Source organism: Talpa europaea (assembly GCF_964194135.1).
Source record: "Talpa europaea genome assembly, chromosome: 6".
Lineage (NCBI taxonomy): Eukaryota > Metazoa > Chordata > Mammalia > Eulipotyphla > Talpidae > Talpa > Talpa europaea.
Window position 1 is genome coordinate 112027106 of NC_140072.1, and position 19639 is coordinate 112046744.

Sequence of the window (19639 nt, forward strand, 5' to 3'; positions counted from 1 at the left end):
CTCCTGCTGCCCACTGCTCCCCTCAGCAGTGTATTTCGTCAGTCTGCCTGTTCTGTTCCCGGCTCTGGCTCTGGTGAATTCTCTCACCCTCCCACGCTTCTGTCTGTACCCAGTGCTTGTATAAATAAATAAAAATTAAAAAAATAAATGAACTAGTCTTTGATTTACAGATTTACTGCCTATGTAGAGCACACATAGTTTTAATGATGAAAGAGTTCCAAAGTGATCCAAAGAAACAATAACACATTTTAATCAGGAAAATTATGTAGCTTTGTAGGACTATGTATTCTTAGTACATTGACCTCTGAAGGCTTGAATGTCGTGTGTGTGTGTGTCATATATATTTGTCATATACACACACATTACTTTGTAAATGGCTTACTATAGGGAATCACTGTATTTTATTCTGAGTGTTTTGAGTTTGACTAATTTTTAGAATGTTCTTTTGGTCATGTCACCCAAATATAGGTCTTAGGTTCTATGCAATTCTCTTATAGGGATGGAGTTCTTTAGAATTTTTTAAGAGGGGGGAGGGGTGAGAAAGGGTTAGGAAAAATCACAATGGATTAAGGTGGAGGACAGTGGATACATAGGTAGTAGGTACAAGGCCGTGGCCACACCTGAAGGGGGAATCCTATATTTCCAAAACACTAACAAAATGTAAACCAATGGTACTTCAATTAAAATTAATTTAAAAATCTATATTGATTTTAAAAAATAAATTATTTTCTTTATTAATGGCTCAGTGTATCTGTTTTGGTAAAACAGAATCTATTTTCCCTTTAAAAGAAAGAACAGGTTCTTAACTTTCAAACTATTTTAGCCTTCTCTTTCAATTCCTGCACTAAAGGAAAGTTTGGAAAAAAGAATATTGTCATGGCTTATTCAGAAGAGAAAACAAAAAATTTTGGTTAGTTAAAAAAAGTGACATTTATGTATGTACATATAATGTCTTTCAGTGATTTAAAAAGATACTTAATTTGGTTGTGAGTGTGATATAGCAACATTCTTTTAAAGTGGTGTGCTCCTTTAGCTCTGAATCAATTACAGTGTTATAAAGCAAGGTTGCTTCAAAAAAAAAAAAAAGATACTTCATCCAGTATTAAACAAAAAAGTTCTGCAGGCCTTTTCAGCTTTAATGAGATAAAACTGACAATTAAAATTGTAAGATATTTAAAGTATACAGTGTGATGATTGGATACACATCTATATTGTGAAAGTAAAATCTGACAGTCTGATATCAGTAAATATGCTATACTTATCTGATGGTGTGTCATTTTTAAAAATATATTTTAATATCATAAGCTGGGAAACACCTCATAGCCAATGGCACCTTTCAGCAAATTTTGTCTAAGGCAGTGGTCACGATGCTGCTCTCAATGGCTGCACATGTTCTGGAAAGCACTAGCAGTAAGACTTAGAGAACAGTCTAGGTGACTCAGCAAAAACTTAAACATAATAGCAGAGTAAAAATATATGGAGAGAAAGGGATGGAAGAGGTGATTTAGAAATATGTTTACAAATATTCCCAAAGCTGGATTCATAAGTTCTGCTTTACACAAGCAAGTAAGCATAAGAACCTAAAGTCAATAACCTCTTGTTCTTTATGAAATTCTTTTTTTAATATTTATTTATTTATTTATGCATCCAAGAACTGGAGTGTAAGCCAGAGATGTGGGAGGGAAGAGGGGGAAAGGATTCACCGGAGACAGAGTGGGGAGCAAGACAGGCAGATCTACTGAAATACACTGATGAGAGGAGCAGCAGAGAGAAAGGAGACATCTGCTGCACCATGTGGGTCACCTCCCTGGCCAGGGATGGAACTCATGCCCCACAATGGCTGATGATAGCTTTTTTTTTTAAAGATTTATTTATTTTATACAAGAACTGGGGTACAGGTCAGAAGCGTGGGAGGGTGAGAGAATTCACCAGAGCCAGAGCAGGGAGCAGAACAGGCAGACGGAGCGAAGACACTGCTGAGGGGAGCAGCTGGTAAAGCATGAGAGGTCTGCTGCGCCATGTAGGGTTCTCTCTGGCCTGCAGGGAATCAAACCGGCACTACAGAGGCTGCGGACAGCTTTGCAGCGCGGTGCTCAACCGCTGTGCCAATGGGGAGGCCCAGCTTTTTCTTTTTTAAAGATTTATTTATTTATGCATACAGGCCAGAGATATGGGGGCAGGGGTGAGAGGATTCACCAGAGACAGAGTGGGGAACAGAACAGGCAGATTAACTGAAATACGCTAGAGGAGAGCAGCAGGCGAGTCAGGAGAGGTCTGCTGCGCCATGTTGGTAGCTCCCTGGGAGGGGATCAAACTCATAATGCAGTGACTGTGGATGGCTTCATAGGTTGTGTCTTATGCCTTGGGCCACTAGGGAGGCCCTCATGATAGCTTTTAAGTGTTGAGACTTTAATCCGTGAGGCACCATGGAAACACCATGAAATTCTTTTTTAACTGAGGTAGCACTGTTCACAACACTGTATGTATGTATAGGTTTTAGAGATCAAATTTCTCAGCTTAGCAACTATATATACCACACATCTACCACCAAATGTCTGTCACCCTCAACCACCAACTGGAAGGCCTTCTCTGTCCTGCTCACCACCATTTCCCCCTCTGGTAACCACAATTCTATTGTCAGAGTCTAAAGGTGTGTTTTTGGTTTTGGTTTGCTGTTAATATGTTTTGTTTCTTTATATTCCAGAAATAAGTGAGGTCATATAATATATGTCTTTCTCCTTTTCACTTCTTTCATTGAGCATAATCCACTCAAATTCCTCTTATGGATTTTTACAGTGTTGTAAAACCAGTTTGATGGTACAGTCTTATGGGGAAAAAAATATCAGTAACTTTGAGTCACAAAGTGTTTCAGAAGCATTTGATTTTAAATGTGAAAAGATTTTGAAAATATCCATTTTTTTGCTTGCTTTTTGTTTGTTTTCAAGTGATATAAACTCTACATTTGCATATGTGTAACAGAGCTAATTTAATAAGCATCATTTGCATTTATTTTTCCCTTTCTTAGTGGTATATCAGTAACAGAACTTTCTAGAACTGTATAGATTTGATAAATTATAAAATATTTAACTATGTAAGTCAGAGTTAGATCAATACAAGCTTGCCTCTGTGTATATTCATAAGAACAATTTACAGTAGTTAATATATTTTCATAATGTTTACTTGATAATTTTCTTTAAATTATTTGGTAACTTAGACGCATTTTTAAAAATTCTACTTAGTTAATTACACTATAATCAGGAAAACAAAAAAATATAAAACTACAGAACAATTATTTTAATCTTTATGTTTTTATTTAAATAGCTTTGCATTTAATGAAAATTAAGCATATTTTATGGGTTTACTTAGAGTCCATTTTGCCCCACTACATTGATTTAAGAAAAATTTTCTTCCAAATGGATTGGGCGGGGCCTCCCTGGTGGTGCAAGGGGTTATAAGATGCAGCACTATGAAGCTATCCGTAGCCACTCCAGCACCAGCTCGATCCCTGGCCAGGAAGGTGACTCACATGGTGCAGCAGACCTCTCCTGATTCGCCCACTGCTCCCGTCAATAGTGTGTTTCAGTAAATCCGTCTGTTCTGTTCCCCAATCTATGTCTGGTGAATCCTCTCACCCCCCACACCTTTGGTTCTGTACCCTAGTTCTTGTGTGCATAAATAAATAAATCTTAAAAAAAATCGGATTGGGCACCCATTATACTTGGCACTGTCTTAAGTGTTAAGAATACACAGATGAATATATAACACATGGTCTCTGATTTAAAAAAAAAAAAATACAACAAAAAACTCTCACACATTGGAATTTGGAAATGCTGTACATCTCCCAAATATCAGTCTGATAGAATCACACGCCAGCTAGTAGTGAATAAGGTGTTGCTCAATATAAATTAAGAACTTGCCTTCAGGGAGAGAGAGAGTAGTGAGAACAGTAAAGGTATGTTACAATCAAGTTGGTCTTGATTGATAAGATGGATTTAACTGGATAGTGAAATGGAAAATGTCATTCCTATAAAGAACATTAATAAAGGGAAACGTGGAGAAGAAACAATTCATGTAACTGGTACATAAGATACAAATCAAGGATTTTGTACTTGAGACAGGAAAAGCACTCACATTTTAAAAGGACCCAAATTACATCCATTAAACATTTTTTCCCAATGTCCTTAGTGGGCATTTTTGTTAAACAGAGGCATTTACATTTATGTATTTAGTTTGTTTCAAATTATATTTCTTCTAACTTCTCATTATGAGATACCTCATGTTAGAATCATAAAAAAGATATCATTTTAGATTGTGATTCATCAGATTATCAAATATGCAAGCAGCAATACTAGTTTTGTTGATTTACTGAGGTACAGAAATATGTAAGTGCTGCTATTTGTTAAGTAAACATCCAACTTTGGAAAATTTTTAGTCATACGGTGAAGTTAAAAATACATAGGGGGCCTCCCCTGGTGGCGCAGCGGTTGAGCGCTGTGTTGCGAAGCTGCCGGCAGCCTCTGCAGTGCTGGTTCGATCACAGACCTCTCCTGCCGCCCGCTGCTGCTCCCCTCAGCAGTGTACTTCAGTCCTTCTGCCTGTTCTGTTCCCCGCTCTGGCTCTGGTGAATTCTCTAGCCCTCCTGCGCTTCTGACTTTACCCAGTGCTTGTATGAATAAATAAATAAATCTTAAAAAAACAAAAACAAAAACATAGGACCTCCCTGCTGGCTCAAGGGGTTAAGCACAGCACTGTGAAGTTATCCTCAGCTGCTGCAGCATGTTAGATCCCCAGCCTTGGCAAAGAGCAACCCACATGTTGCAGGAGACCTCTCCTGTCTTGCTGGCTGCTCCCCTCAGCAGTGTATTTCAGTGGATCTGCCTGTTCTCCTCCCTACTCCTTCTGGTAAATCCTCTCACCCCCTGCACCCCTGGTCTGTACCCCAGTTCTTGTATGCAAAATAAATAAATTTAAAATAATGCTTTCAGAACAAAAGTTCACATATACCTGTGTTAGGTAAACATTTTAAGTGATCAAGCTTAACAAAATCTCTGGAAATGAATATGAGGAGAACAAGGGTAGAGTCTGCAAGTTAACTTAGAAATTTATTGCAATAATTCAGATAAGAGAAGCTCAGGTCAGGAATCTGAGAGCTGCATGAATTTGAGGAAGGGCATATATTAGGTTTTGGAATCAACAGAAATTTATAAGACTGGAAACAAATAGTGGTTGATTGTCCATGCAAGATGAAGACAGGTTTCCTACCATAACTTTGAAAATAATATTTCTACACCAATATATTTCTATGCCAATATCAATATATAAAAATAAATATAGACAACAGAAAGTGATAGATAATTTCCAGTAAAAAAATATCCATTTATTTTTTAGTTCAATAAAGAATTTAAATGAGCTATTTTCTTATTTGAATCATCTGTGTGATTGTCCCTAGTTTCCACTTCATTTTCTATGTCTATAATACAACTTAAAGTGCTTCCAATTTACTTTATAAACTAAATTTACAGCAACAATTATAATTTTATGGTGGCATATCCATACTGTTGAGGAGAGATTAGGCAAGAAAAGAGTCAAACTAATTTTTATGATACCTATATCTGAACAAATGCAAAATATTTTCACACAGGCCGCAATTGAATTTCCATATTATTTTTCTTTTCCCAGATGCTTACATCAATATATTTTCAGGTAAGGCAACTGTTACTAGGCCACTATTTAATGGATAAAGAAAATATTTCCCCAGAGGCCAGGTCAAAGAGCAGTGTCCTCAGACAGCCAGTCAGAGCTTAGAACTAGAATTGAGTTTTTAAAGCTCCTATAAAACTTTTGTTCCATTACAAGACAAGGATGTCCACTCTCACCATTGCTTTTCAATATAATACTGGAAGTCCTAGCCAGGGCAATAAGACAAGAGAAAGACATCCAAGGAATCCAAATAGGAAAAGAAGAAGTCAAACTATCACTATTTGCAGACGATATGATATTATACATAGAGAACCCCAAAAACTCCACAGAAAAGCTAATTCAACTCATCAATCAGTTCAGTAAAGTGGCAGGATACAAAATCAACACGCAAAAGTCAGTAGCCTTCCTATACACAAACAATAAATCTGAAGAAGAAGAAATCAAAAAGACCATCCCTTTTGTTATTGAAACAAAAAAAATCAAATATTTGGGAATAAATCTAACAAAAGAGGTAAAGGACCTATACAAAGAAAACTATAAAACACTGTTAAAAGAAATAGAAGAAGACACAAAGAAATGGAGAGACATCCCCTGCTCATGGATTGGAAGAATAAACATTATTAAAATGGCCATCCTTCCAAAAGCAATATACAGATTCAATGCTATTCCAATCAAAATTTCAATGTCATTCTTCAAAGAAATAGAACAATTATTGATGAAATTCATATGGAATCACAAAAAACCCCGAATAGCCAAAGCTCTACTGAAAAAAAAAGAAGGGAATGGAGGCATCAGACTCCCAGACTTCAAACTATACTACAAAGCCATAATCATCAAAACCGCATGGTATTGGAACAAGAACAGACATACAGACCAATGGAATCGAATAGAAAATCCAGAAATAAACCCACAGGTTTATGGTCAACTAATCTTTGACAAAGGAGCAAAGACTATGCATTGGAGCAAAGAAAGTTTGTTCAATAAATGGTGCTGGGAAAACTGGGTCGCTACATGCAAAAGAATGAAGCTTGACCACCACCTCACACCATACACAAAAATCAACTCAAAATGGATTAAAGAACTAGACATAAGACCTGAAACCATAAAATATATAGAAGGAAATATAGGCGAAACACTACGTGATTTGCACATCAAAGACATCTTTACAGACACATCACCCAAAGCAGTGATAGTGAAGGCAAAGATAAACAGCTGGGACTATATCAAATTAAAGAGCTTTTGCACAGCAAAAGAGACAATAACAAAAACAAAGAGAAACCCCACCAACTGGGAGAACATTTTTGCACCCAACACTAATGATAAAGGACTGATCACAAAAATCTGCAAAGAGCTGATGAGTCTCAACAACAACAAAGAAAAGAATCCAGTCAAAAAATGGGCAGAAGAGCTAAAAAGAAACTTCTCTGAAGAGGAAATGCAAATGGCCAACAGGCATATGAAAAAATGTTCAACATCACTTGTCATCAGGGAAATGCAAATCAAAACTACCATGAGATACCATCTTACACCAGTGAGAATGGCACATATTAAAAAAACTAGCAACAACAAATGTTGGCGAGGGTGTGGAGAAAAAGGAACTCTTCTGCACTGTTGGTGGGAGTGCAAACTGGTCCAACCACTGTGGAAAGCTGTGTGGAGATTTCTGGACCTACTAAACATAGAGCTTCCATATGACCCAGCAATTCCACTCCTAGGTATTTACCCAAAGGACACAGAAACATCAATTCCAAAGAACACCTGCACCCCTATGTTTATAGCAGCACTGTTTACAATAGCTAAGCTTTGGAAACAACCCAAATGCCCAAAAATAGATGACTGGATCAAGAAGATGTGGTACATATATACCATGGAATATTACTCAGCATTCAAAAAAGATAAACACATGCAATTTGCTGCAACATGGATGGCGCTGGAAGGGATCATGCTCAGCGAAATAAGCCAAAAAGAAAAAGAAAAATACCGGATGGTCTCACTCATAGCAGGAATCTAGAAAACTTAAATAAGGGACCAGGAAAATGAATAACTATAAGAAAGTGAAAATCAAAATCAACAAAAAACTATGAACCAGAGACACTTTTAGGGGGGCGGGGGCGGGAGGGGAGGGATTGGGGTCAGAATGGGGGGCTGCAATTGTATGGGGAATATAACAATAAAATTTATAAAAAAAAAAAAAAAAAAAAAAAAAAAAGAAAACTTTTGTTCCATTAACTCACATAGGCAGTCATATTGACCATACATATCCTTCCTGTGGGCCAGAACCAACTTCCAGGAGGTTCAAAAATATTAATGAAATAATACTTTTATATGTGGGAGGTTATTTTTTGATACTCAGGAATATATATATTTTATTTTCCCTAAGAGTAAAAAAGTCAATAAATTAGGCATCAGTCAGTAAGTTGTGTCATTTTAAGATATATGCTCACACACTATTTATTATTATATTTAATGTTTAGAACATAATTTTATGTTAATGTGTTTTAATAAAACTGCTATTGCAAGATACCTGTCTGGGAACAAAGGCTAATTAAAGGTCTGTGTAATGCGATATTCCATTTTTATTGTATTAATTTCTGAGTCCCTGAGGGCCTTTAATTTCATTTCCTAAGACATAATTTTTTCCTTATATATGGGCATTTTATTTGATGCAGTGAAGTGCGTCTTTACTACAGCTACTGTGCTCCCACTGGTAATCTTGGTCTAGTATCATGGAACATTTGATTGTTTTTGTCCCTCTGAGTAAATAAGAGAAGCACTCCATCTCCCAAGAAAACTCATAAACCTGACTCCTTTTAAAGTGAGCTCATCCTATAAATCTCTTCTAGTCCATTGCAATATGCTACATTGTTCTTTTAGATTGATAACTGTACACCCTCATCATAAGTGAAAAAAATTGCAATGTGTACTTACTAAGAAAAAGTGTTTTTGAGAGATTTAGTTCCAAAATTTATATTCATCTCATATAGTTCAATAAAATAAATGCTATACAAAATGTCATTTCTATCATTACAAGTACACTTTGGGAGTTCTTAATAAAGTCAAAATGACTAAAGGGAGTGCTTTGTCTTGTGTGGTTCTGCTAGAGTGTGTATTTTAAAATGTTTTCTATCATCCTCTTATTTAGGTTATGTAACAGCTAAGTAGATTTTAAAGGCTGTAAGTTGTAACAATTCCTATACACTACAGCTTGCCGTAAACTAAATCTAACTCCAAGTTACCTGTGTCTCATGGATTAGAGATTCCAGGAAAACTCAGCTCACCTTGTGCAGACACTTTGAACATTAGCATGCTGAAGAGTTCCTCTGTTTTGCCTTTGGGCTTATGAATCTGGATTTTCAATTATAATGACAACATGACAATATGAAAGAAATGATTGGGTCAGTAGGACTATGACACTAAAATTCACCATCTAAGAAAGATTCAATCAATTATAAGAAAATATGTACTGACACTTTTGGGAATTCCAACACATTGCATTCAAATGTAAGATAGACTTTCTTTTTATCATCAGTGATTTAAAAGAAATTTGCTACCTATGTTAGAGGTAGGAGAGAGTCTGAAAAATATCTTATAGAAGGTTGTGCCAACATATATATGAAGCTAGTAAAGGAAGAATTCCCATAACAAATAAGTTATCTCAGGTAAGGCACTGCAGCATATAAAACTTCATTATGACTGGTGTTGGATCTCTTTCACTGCAACTTAAGAGATGAGATTTTAATGCTATTTACAAGGTTAACCTTAGAATAAAATTACTTAATCCTTTCATTACTATACTATTGTTTTAGGAATGAATGAATGTGTGTGTGTGTGTGTGTGTGTGTGTACAGAGTAAGAGAGAGAGACTATTAACATGGATCTTTGAATCTTCACATCTTCTACTAAAATGTTTATAAATCTATTTCACATAAACTATGAGTCTTAAGTACTCATTGTGGTTTTTATTTTTCATTTTTATGGTGTTAGCAATTGGGAGTGTACATTATGAATGTCAGACACTTCAAAAATTTTAATCAGAATTGATATTATAGCAAATTATATTCTCTGTGTTTAAAAATTAGACATAAAATCAAATTGTTATCCTATGTTCTTTTTGCACATAAAGTTTTGGAACTGTCAGTAGGCTGGGTGATTATCAAATATTAAGTAGTCTATAATGAGAATGTAAGCTTTAGAGGGATAGTGAGAGCCTAGTTTGATATCTTTAAGACAGAAACTATTTCAGTGAAACATTTGCATCCTAACAAAAGGAGAGAGGTGAATGCCAAACAGATGTGCAGTTAGCACTTTCTGATGACCTCTGACTCTTCCTGGAGCAATAAATTTCATTACATCTATGTCCTCTTGATGCAAAATTTTCATACTAAATTTTTACTAGGTAATCTGCAAGTAACCTTTTAACTAATTTGTAGAACTTTTAAAAGATATAAATAAAATGTTCTTCCTATTAATGAAAAACACAAAAATTTAAGTGAAATCAATTAGGATACCAAGAACATTTGGAGAATATGGTCGGTCACTGTGTAATGGGACAATTGTCCAGCAATAAATTATTGCCAAATGCCCTCTGATTTCTTATACTTCATATACTCAGAGGATCTGACTTTCACTGTCCATTATAGCAAGTATTACAAATATATTGCACTTGCCATATAATCTCACCATCAAGTTCATTGGGAAAAATGTATTCCCTTCCAAAGAAAAATCCAATCCATATTTATTTTTTAAAAGCTGAATATTTCCTTTAAAATTATTATTACTTAAGTAAGTATAATTCTTGAGAAAGTACAATGTTTTATAATTATTTTCACCTTTGTATATCAAAAATAAAAGGACCTAAACCTCACTTTGCTAGTATGATATGTTTCTCTTGACATATCTTGGACCAAATTCTGTACAGAAATTACATCACCATGCCAATTGACACATATATTTTTGTCATAATACGGAACAGTGGGTGTGATTTGGCAATATAAAACTTGATAATTAGAGAGACACCAAGGGGCTCAACTTTTTTATTTATTAAAGTATTGAAGATATAATTACTAGCTCTTGTTTCAGTGGTTATTGTGTATGATTTCCCAGAAAATTTTGTAGTCATATTCCTAAGGTATTTTTTTAGGAAGATTATACCAGTGCAATCACAATTCATTGTCCTCAAAAATATATGATTTAAAATGAATTAGTTTTGTTTCCTTACACTCACTATTCATCTAATAAAAAGACTAAAGTTAGGGCCTCTCTGGTGGCACAAGGGGTTAAGCACCGCACTATGAAGCAATCCCCAGCCTCTGCAGCACGAGTTCGATTCCCGGCCTGCCAGAGAGAAACCCACATGGTGCAGCAGACCTCTCCTGACTCACCCGCTGCTCCCCTCAGCAGTGTATTTCATCAGTCTGCCTGTTCTCCCCACTCTGTCTCTGGTGAATCCTCTCGCCCTCTAACCCATCTCTGGCCTGTACCCCAGCTCTTGTATGCATAAATTAATAAATAAATTTTTAAAAAAGGACTAAAGTTAAAACATGGCAGCAGCATTCTAAGAACAGACCACCTGGTCAGTAAATATTTTTCAGTATTTCCACCAAAACTAAACCAATCTATTTTGCTTCCCCTGTAGATACTTGGCACATTACAAAGCAAATGAATAAACCCTTGTCATTTGCTTTTCCTATGAATACAAGGCACATGTCACATTCTCTTCATGCTTGGGCAAGTCATTGATACTTAACTCCAGTGTGGTCTCAATAGTATATTAATAAAATGAACTGAGGATTGGAAAGTCTGTCAGGAAAAAACCTATAGGCAAAACAGTCCAGATATGGCTAGCATATTTTTCTATATCCTAGGGGATAATATGGGAAATTCTTGCATTGTTCCTTCTGATTAACTGGGTGATTAAACTTGTAGATCAAATGGAGTCTCTTTCCCCTCCTGTTAAATGAATGAGCTCATAATTAATTCTATAACTTAAGGGATAAAATTGGTAGCAATTTTTTAGCCCTACATAAATCAATAGTACTGTTTCTGGTGAGAAACAAGGTAGAGGGTGCTGGTCTCAGTGAAAGAGATGATGACCAATTATAGTCAGTTTATTTGTACATCAGTAGCACTGCACTGGTGACCACTGCATCCTGAAGTGAAAAGAACAACTTATTTGGGGGCTGATTTTCCATGTCTATAATGAACTCATTTGAGGAAAACAATTTTTTACTGTTAATATTCAAGCTACTCTTATTTTTATGTATCCTTAGCTTCAAAGTGTACATCAAAGAGTACAGTTGAGAGGCATAGATGCAATAAACACAAAGTAAAAATTAAACTTCTATACAAAGTAGGATGAATGGCAAGTGGAAGAAGCTCAGTTTTCTACTTCTTTACTACTGTCTAGTTGAATTATGTACCTTTGAAATGTCAGCCATAGATTTCAGACTTGCATTTTCAAAAGCATCTATATTTCATGTGTACTTTATCCTGATTAACTGAAAACCTACGGTTTGTTGTTCCCTCCAGTTTGAATTTAAAAGACTGGTCTACAAACATGGACATATGACCAAAACTGTGTTTGTTTTACAATACTTCTACTTCATGCATACATAAAAGGAACATATTTTTTTTTAATTTGGGGCTTTTAAATTTTTACATATTATTTAATACTCATTTAAGGCTGTATATTAGGACTTAATTCTAATTTTCTTTGATAGATGCTTATTTTCATGCAGAAAATTAGAGTATCATTACTGAATAATTTGTTTACTTCTTTCAGGTCTCAGAGCTACTTTTTGAAATGTATTATTACTTACATATTTTCTTCCAATGTGGTTTCTAACTATTCTTGGAGAACCATACATAGTTAAGTATTTAGCACTATGGTTACATATTGATAGATTCAGGTATTCAGTTTTTTAGGGAAAAAAAGTGAATTAAATAACTAGAATGTTCTTTACAAATGGGTGCAATGACAGGAATTTCCTGTCAAGGTACCTATAATTTCGCCATTTGTGTGTTTGTATCTTTAGGTTAAATCTGAAAATATTGCCTTTAGGAACAAAGCTAAGAGTCATAATAGAAGTAGCCCATGTTTCTCACACTGGGACATGAATCCTCTCTAGGATAGAAGAATGTACTTGTGTATATATAAATATACAAAAATAACGACTAATTTTTTAATGGAATGCAATTTTACTAAATGTTAAAAAAATTTAAAAGGGTATCATTATAACGAGCATTGTAATATATAGAATAGAAATGAATATAAAATGCACCATAAGTTTTACACGAATCATTAGAAAAATCATGATTATGGGAAGTTTTAGATTATAACCCCAAATCTAATCCACTTTAACTTAATCTCACACTCTGCCTTTTTTTTTTTTTTTTTGAGGCATGCTTTTACTTATTTATTTATTTCTTTGTTTGTTTTTGTTTATACATGCACTGGGTACAGTCAGAAGTGCGGGAGGGTGAGAGAATTCACCAGAGCCAGAGCAGGGAGCAGAAGAGGCAGAAGGACCGAAGTACACTGCTGAGGGGAGCAGCGGGCGGCAGGAGAGGTCTGCGCACCATGTGGGACCCTCCTCTGGTGGCCGGGGAGCAGCCGGGGGATCGAACCGGCGCCGCAGACGCTGCGGGCAGCTTCGCAACCCAGCGCTCAACCGCTGCGCCACCGGGGAGGCCCTCACACTCTGCCTTTATATTGTACTACCAGTATAAATCATTAGAATTAGTAACCTTCTGAACCAAAAGCCCTGAAATAGATTTAAGATTGTAAGGAAATTCAAATAATTTTCTGAGTCACAAATTTTTTTTTTCCTCTTTTCCCCCCCTTCATTTTGTTTCCTTGAATAAGGTGGGATTTTACAATTTCATAGTTAACTAGTTTACCCACTTAGGTGTTCCCATGCATTTATTAACACTCACATCCTTTATAAAACAAAGAGCTAATCTAGGCAGTGGCAACATCTTGGACATGAGACCTGGAGATTTCTGATACACAAGGAACTGAGAAACCAAGGCAGGAGACAGACTCATATATGATGAAGCAAGCAAAGAACAAGAACGAGATGATGTAAGGTTGAAGAAGAGGCTTGGATAGGAGAAGCTATGTGATCCTCAAGATGTAAAGAAACAAGGTATTCAGAGCATGAGATTGTATTCCACTTCCAGGACCAAGATATCTGAAAGATATCTCTAACCTCTAAGCAGGTTAGAGGTATCTGCTCCCAGTTAATCCCAAGAAAGCATCATTATTGGTCAAGTAATTAATAATTAAAAAAACACAGGCATATACAAATATATTTTTTATGTAATTTAAAAGAAATTGTTACTTGGGCCTCCCCTGGTGGCGCAGCGCTTGAGCACTGGGCTGCGAAGCTGCCTGCAGCCTCTGCAGTGCTGGTTTGAATCCCGGCCACCGGCGAGGGTCCCAAATGGCACACAGATTTCTCCTGCCATGCCCTCCTGCCATGGCCCACTGCCATGGCCCACTGCCATGCCCACTGCTCCCCTCAGCAGTGTGTTTTGTCAGTCTGACTGTTCTGTTCCCTGCTCTGGCTCTGGTGAATTCTCTCACCCTCCCGCGTTTCTGATTGTACCCAGTGCTTGTATAAATAAATAAATAAATCTTAAAAAAAAAAAGACACTTAAAAAAAAGAAATTGTTACTGGTAATTAACAGAATAATATATTTAGCCTGTTGCAGAAGTGAGAAAAGACAGTGGAGGATCTTGAAAAGATAGTGTGAAAGGAAGTTGCCAATAGGAGGAAATTACCAGTTAATAACAAATCAACAATGACTATTGGTGGTACCAAGAAAAAGCTTAACTTGATTCAATATTTATTGAATACCTATACTGCATTACAAATCTTTTATTCTCTAGAAACTTCATGCCACTTTTCTTTAGGATTGTCTATTGACTTTCAGATAAACAAAAGATAGGTGTGCAACAGGGGTTAACTTAGAGGAATGATGTCTTTAAATTCTAAGCAGAGATTTGTATTACCTAAGCAAATAACAGTACAAATAATGGTAGTAATGATAATTACTATCAATAAATTATCTGTTTTTAAAAGTGTGTCAACTGACAAAGGCATATTAGTCACAGTCAAACTGCCTCTGGTCATTATTAAAAAATAAAGAGTAAAAAATTTTAAGAAAAAATCTATCAGCATTTCTTCTTTTTAACAAGTACCTCTTTTCAAAATAACCTCCCCACTCAATTTGGTAATACATATCACTAAGATAAGTAAATACTATTTAAATTTCTATATGTATTACAACTGACTAACTTTTTCCTAGAAATAAAATTGTAAAGATGATACAAATACATAGATAAAAATATCCTTTATCCTTGTCACATTTTCTATGGGGAGGGTCTTAAATATATCTTCCCATATTTTTATTTGTTTTTCATAGTTATAGTTCTTATGAACTCATCCAGCCTGTGTGCAGTACTCTTTCTATGATTATTGCTTTGGCAATTACTGTGGTATTAATTTCAGTATTTAGTATTATTTACTATCCATGAATGAAGAACAATTATTATTGTTTCTATAATGAATTCAAAATCTATCAAACACATATTCCAGACAGTCAAATGTTCTAAACACTTCTGCAACATTTTCAAACTTTTTGTTAATCAAATTCTTTTGCAGTATTTCAAGTTTTAAAAAGAACCTAAAATGTTACTGTCCCAATTTCACAAATCTTAAGTAATATAACAAATGAATTACCACTAAAGCTAGCACAGTTTAAATAGAGATTTAATAATGCTCTCACTAGAGAAGATGAGAATATTTTCTATCTCAGCTCTGCGCAGATATCAATATTGTCAGAGAATTTTAACCAGACTATAGTTCTAATTGTGACTTTCAGGATGATTTCACCATAATCAGTAATTATGGATATGACCTTTGCAGCAGTTAGTAAACTCTGCAACTACACCAATGATACTAACATCCCCCAGTTTTCCCATATAGGATCCTCTATCTTCACAGTTTGCATTCTTGAAATTTTGTGTATTACCTGATTATTGCTCATTCTTAAGCTTTGATCTGACTGAACATTACCTTCCCTTTGATCATAATATTTCATGCAAATTATTATGATAGTTTATTTTAAAATTCTTATAGTAATTTCTTACACAACTTTTGCTGTTTTTATTGAGTTGATTGGATTCTAATCATCATTCAGTCATCTAATTGCAATTGCAACTTGCTTACATCATCTTATCTTCCTATTATTGCACTTTCTTATTTAATTCAAAATCATTCAATAGATATCCTATTGAATAGGATATTCAGTTTCTCAAGGTTATTTTAAATTTTTATTTAAATATATTTGGACTTCTCCATAAATACAAAGATTACACTTTATATTTCTCTAATTTTACTATTCCAGTCAGTTACATTCTCAGCAGTGCATATTTTTACACCCCCCCATGTACTTAGATTCAAACTCTATCATTCAAAATCACAGAGTTCTTAAAGCTGCATGTATAAATAATTCCACAAATCTCATTTTATGGTTGAGAAAATGGAGCGAGACATTTAGTGTTGGACTCCTACTCACACAACTAGTTAATGATTGAACTCAAATAAAAAGTCAACTCTCTTACCTCTATTAGCAGAGTTTCTGAGGTTCTGGTCCAAGACAGTGACAAAAGAAGTTCATAAATTCACCTCCTCCTAAAGGCACACCTGATGAAGACATACACATGGAACAATTAATTTTGAAAAATTATAGAAATTAAGGATCTTTATACATTGGGCCAACTAGAAAAGAAATCTGAGACACACTGTCGCCATATTCTGCCACCAGCCAGCACAGGGACATAAAATTTTGAGTGAACTCACAAGTTTCAGTTATTTATTAGAGATAGTTAGGAACTGCCAGCTTCTTAATGACAGTGAAGTGTGCAGACCTCATACCAGGTTTTTCCGGCACTGACATAATTGTTATAATTAGGACCTATGGATCTCTTCTCTCATATTTTCTCTTACCTTCTAGTGTTCTTTTATAACCTCAATGTAGATGTATTTTTCTATTTTTATAGTTGTCTCTGCTAAAATTGTTGCAGTTTCCTACCCACACCCATATCTCCTAGTGAGCCCATACTTGTTCTTTGAGATACAAATCAAACATCAGCTTCTCTGTGGCAGTTGTCAGCTTTCTTTACATAATATTAGCCTTTACCACTTTTACAATTGTCTAGGATATGGTTCACATTGCATTCCAGCATTATTATTTATTGACTGTCCTAAATCTCCTACTACTGTGAATTTATCAGGGCTCAGTAACATACTCCATTTGTCATTCTACTGTGAATAGAGAAGACATGGTTGGAATCAAATCAGGTACTCATAGAATATTTGTTGAATAAATAATATTGAAGAGCAAGACATAAAACAGAAGTTAATGGGCATCCCCTTGCTTTATTAATGGTTACTCTGGGAAAGAAAAGCTGCTGACTGTGTTTTATATAGGAATATAGCAACATAAACTTTCTTAAACCATTCAGTTGCTGGATAAATAGTAAAGGTTTGATAAGTAAGAGAATGGGAATAAAGACAGATAACCATTAAACAAGGAATTCCAATTACCCACAGATCACTAAATTTCATTTGTAGATGCTAACTTATTCATATTACAAAGTCATATCTCTTCTTGCAGAGATAGGTCATATTTAGCATAATTTATTCAGAATTGACAACTCAAGTAATAAGATATTTGGAGAAAGTTTGTATCATATATATGCATGTATAAACTGCTTTATGATACAAAGAATTGAAATTAAAATTTTAGGCTTATAGTGATTTTATATTTATGATTCAATATTTATTAACAAGTTTCAATTTATTATAAGAGAGGAGAGCCATCCAAAAATGACAAAGGTCTACACAGGTCATATTTCAACTTAAAACAATGTCTATTTCCTAAATATATTATATTATATAATATATATATATATACATATATATATATATATATATCTTTAGGGCCTGATTGTAGAATGCTCTGAAAATGCTAGCTTCTCAATAAATATTCAATAAATTTTTATTAGTTTATATATATATATTTATGATTGATTTTAGAGTGACCCTTTCTTTGCATCAGTGTTGATAAAATACAGAGAATTCTCAAATTATTCATATGGAAATAATAACAGTAAATTTTCATGAACAATGATTCTACCCTGCTCCTTTTTACCAGTGTACATTGATGAAAATTCTTGATAATTTTAGGTGATGTGCATGTAAGAGCAAGCTCTGTCAAATCCATTGCAGAATGTCATTCCTGGGTGTTTCATTTGAGAAATTTTATGCATCACCCAGCTTTCAAGGAAATATAAAAATTCCTAAACTAAGGACTGTTTTAAAGATCTTTCCTTACTCCTGAAAAAACATGCTATTAGAGTGGTTTCCTCTGCCTTACTATTGCACTGCTTTCCCCACTTACTTTTGGAGCAATTGTACAGTTAAGAACCACAAAGACAACACTTTATGGGGTTTTGCTATTGAACTGGGTCACACTTTTTACTTTTCTTATTATAATCTCCTACTTCTTTGGAACACACTCATATTAATATGGTGGATTCAACACGTCTTTCTCAAAATTCTTTGTCTTTTTCTTGTTTGTCAGGCAGTTTCTTTGCTTGATTAATTGGTGGGGTATTTGTGGTTTTTATAAACCCCAGTGCTGGATAAACTCCTGTAAGTCAGACATTGTTTCTTTTTCATTCACCTAACAAATGGAAGTTGTCACTTGGCATCTTAATTCCAAGTTATTTTCCCTCAGGATGGATTAGTAGCTTTTATTTTGCAATAATGGAAACTGACATGTCCCTACACCTATGAGAGAACCTTCTGATCTTTCTCTAATTTTGGCCAGAAAAGTTATCTCATGCAAGTGAAGGGAGAAGAGCTTGTGCATTCAGAGAAGGACAAATGAGCAAACAATGCAGTGAAAGTGAGCCTCTCTGACGATAGGATATAATGGTGGTTTGTAGTATGCAATGTTCCCAAGAGTGATGGACTTGTCAATTCTGCTCGAGTATAGCTCAGTTATGGTTATTTTTTTTAAGATTTATTTATTTATGCATACAAGAGCTGGGGTGCTGGCCAGAGGTGCAGGGGGGTGAGAGGGTTCACCAGAGACAGGGTGGGGAACAGAACAGACAGACTGACTGAAATATACTGCTGAGGGGAGCAGTGGGAGAGACAGGAGAGGTCTGCTGTGCCATGTGGTAGTTCCCTGGCTGGGGATTGAACTCATGCTGCAGTGGCTGTGGACAGCTTCATAGTGCTGACACTTAACCCCTTGTGCCGCATGGGAGGTCCCTGTTATTGCAACTTGTGTGTGAAGGGAGGGTAGTTGGGAAGGAGGAATTCCTGTCTGAGGTTGACAACATAAAGGAGCTAGACATAAAGATCAGTATTAAGTGTGTTTCCCCTTACCCTAGCTCAGAATGGTCCTCCTCCTCAAATCTTTACAAACAGAATTATATGAGATTAGCAAAAAAGCACCTAAATATTCACTAATTGCAATAAAAACTGAAGGCCTCCCTCTAAACATTAGCAACTACTCAGTCTTTCTGGAACTGGTATATTTGTGATGAAAGAAAAATTGTTACTAGAATTCCACCTGTTCTACAAATTTCTTTAATTATTTTGCTTTCTAACTTTCCTGACAAATACAAGCTTAGAATAAATTTGTTTGCTTAGGAAAATGTGGCATTATTCTGATTCCTTTCATGTCTTTCATACTTATTTTAATTTGGAAGGGAGGCTTTCATTATTTTCAAATTGTCATTTTTTCACTCATTTTTGAGTCATTTCTCTTCTTCACTGAAATTCTCTTTGTTTTTTATATTCACACATATAGACACACTTAGTCTTTACCCACCTATATTTCAACCTGGCTCCTG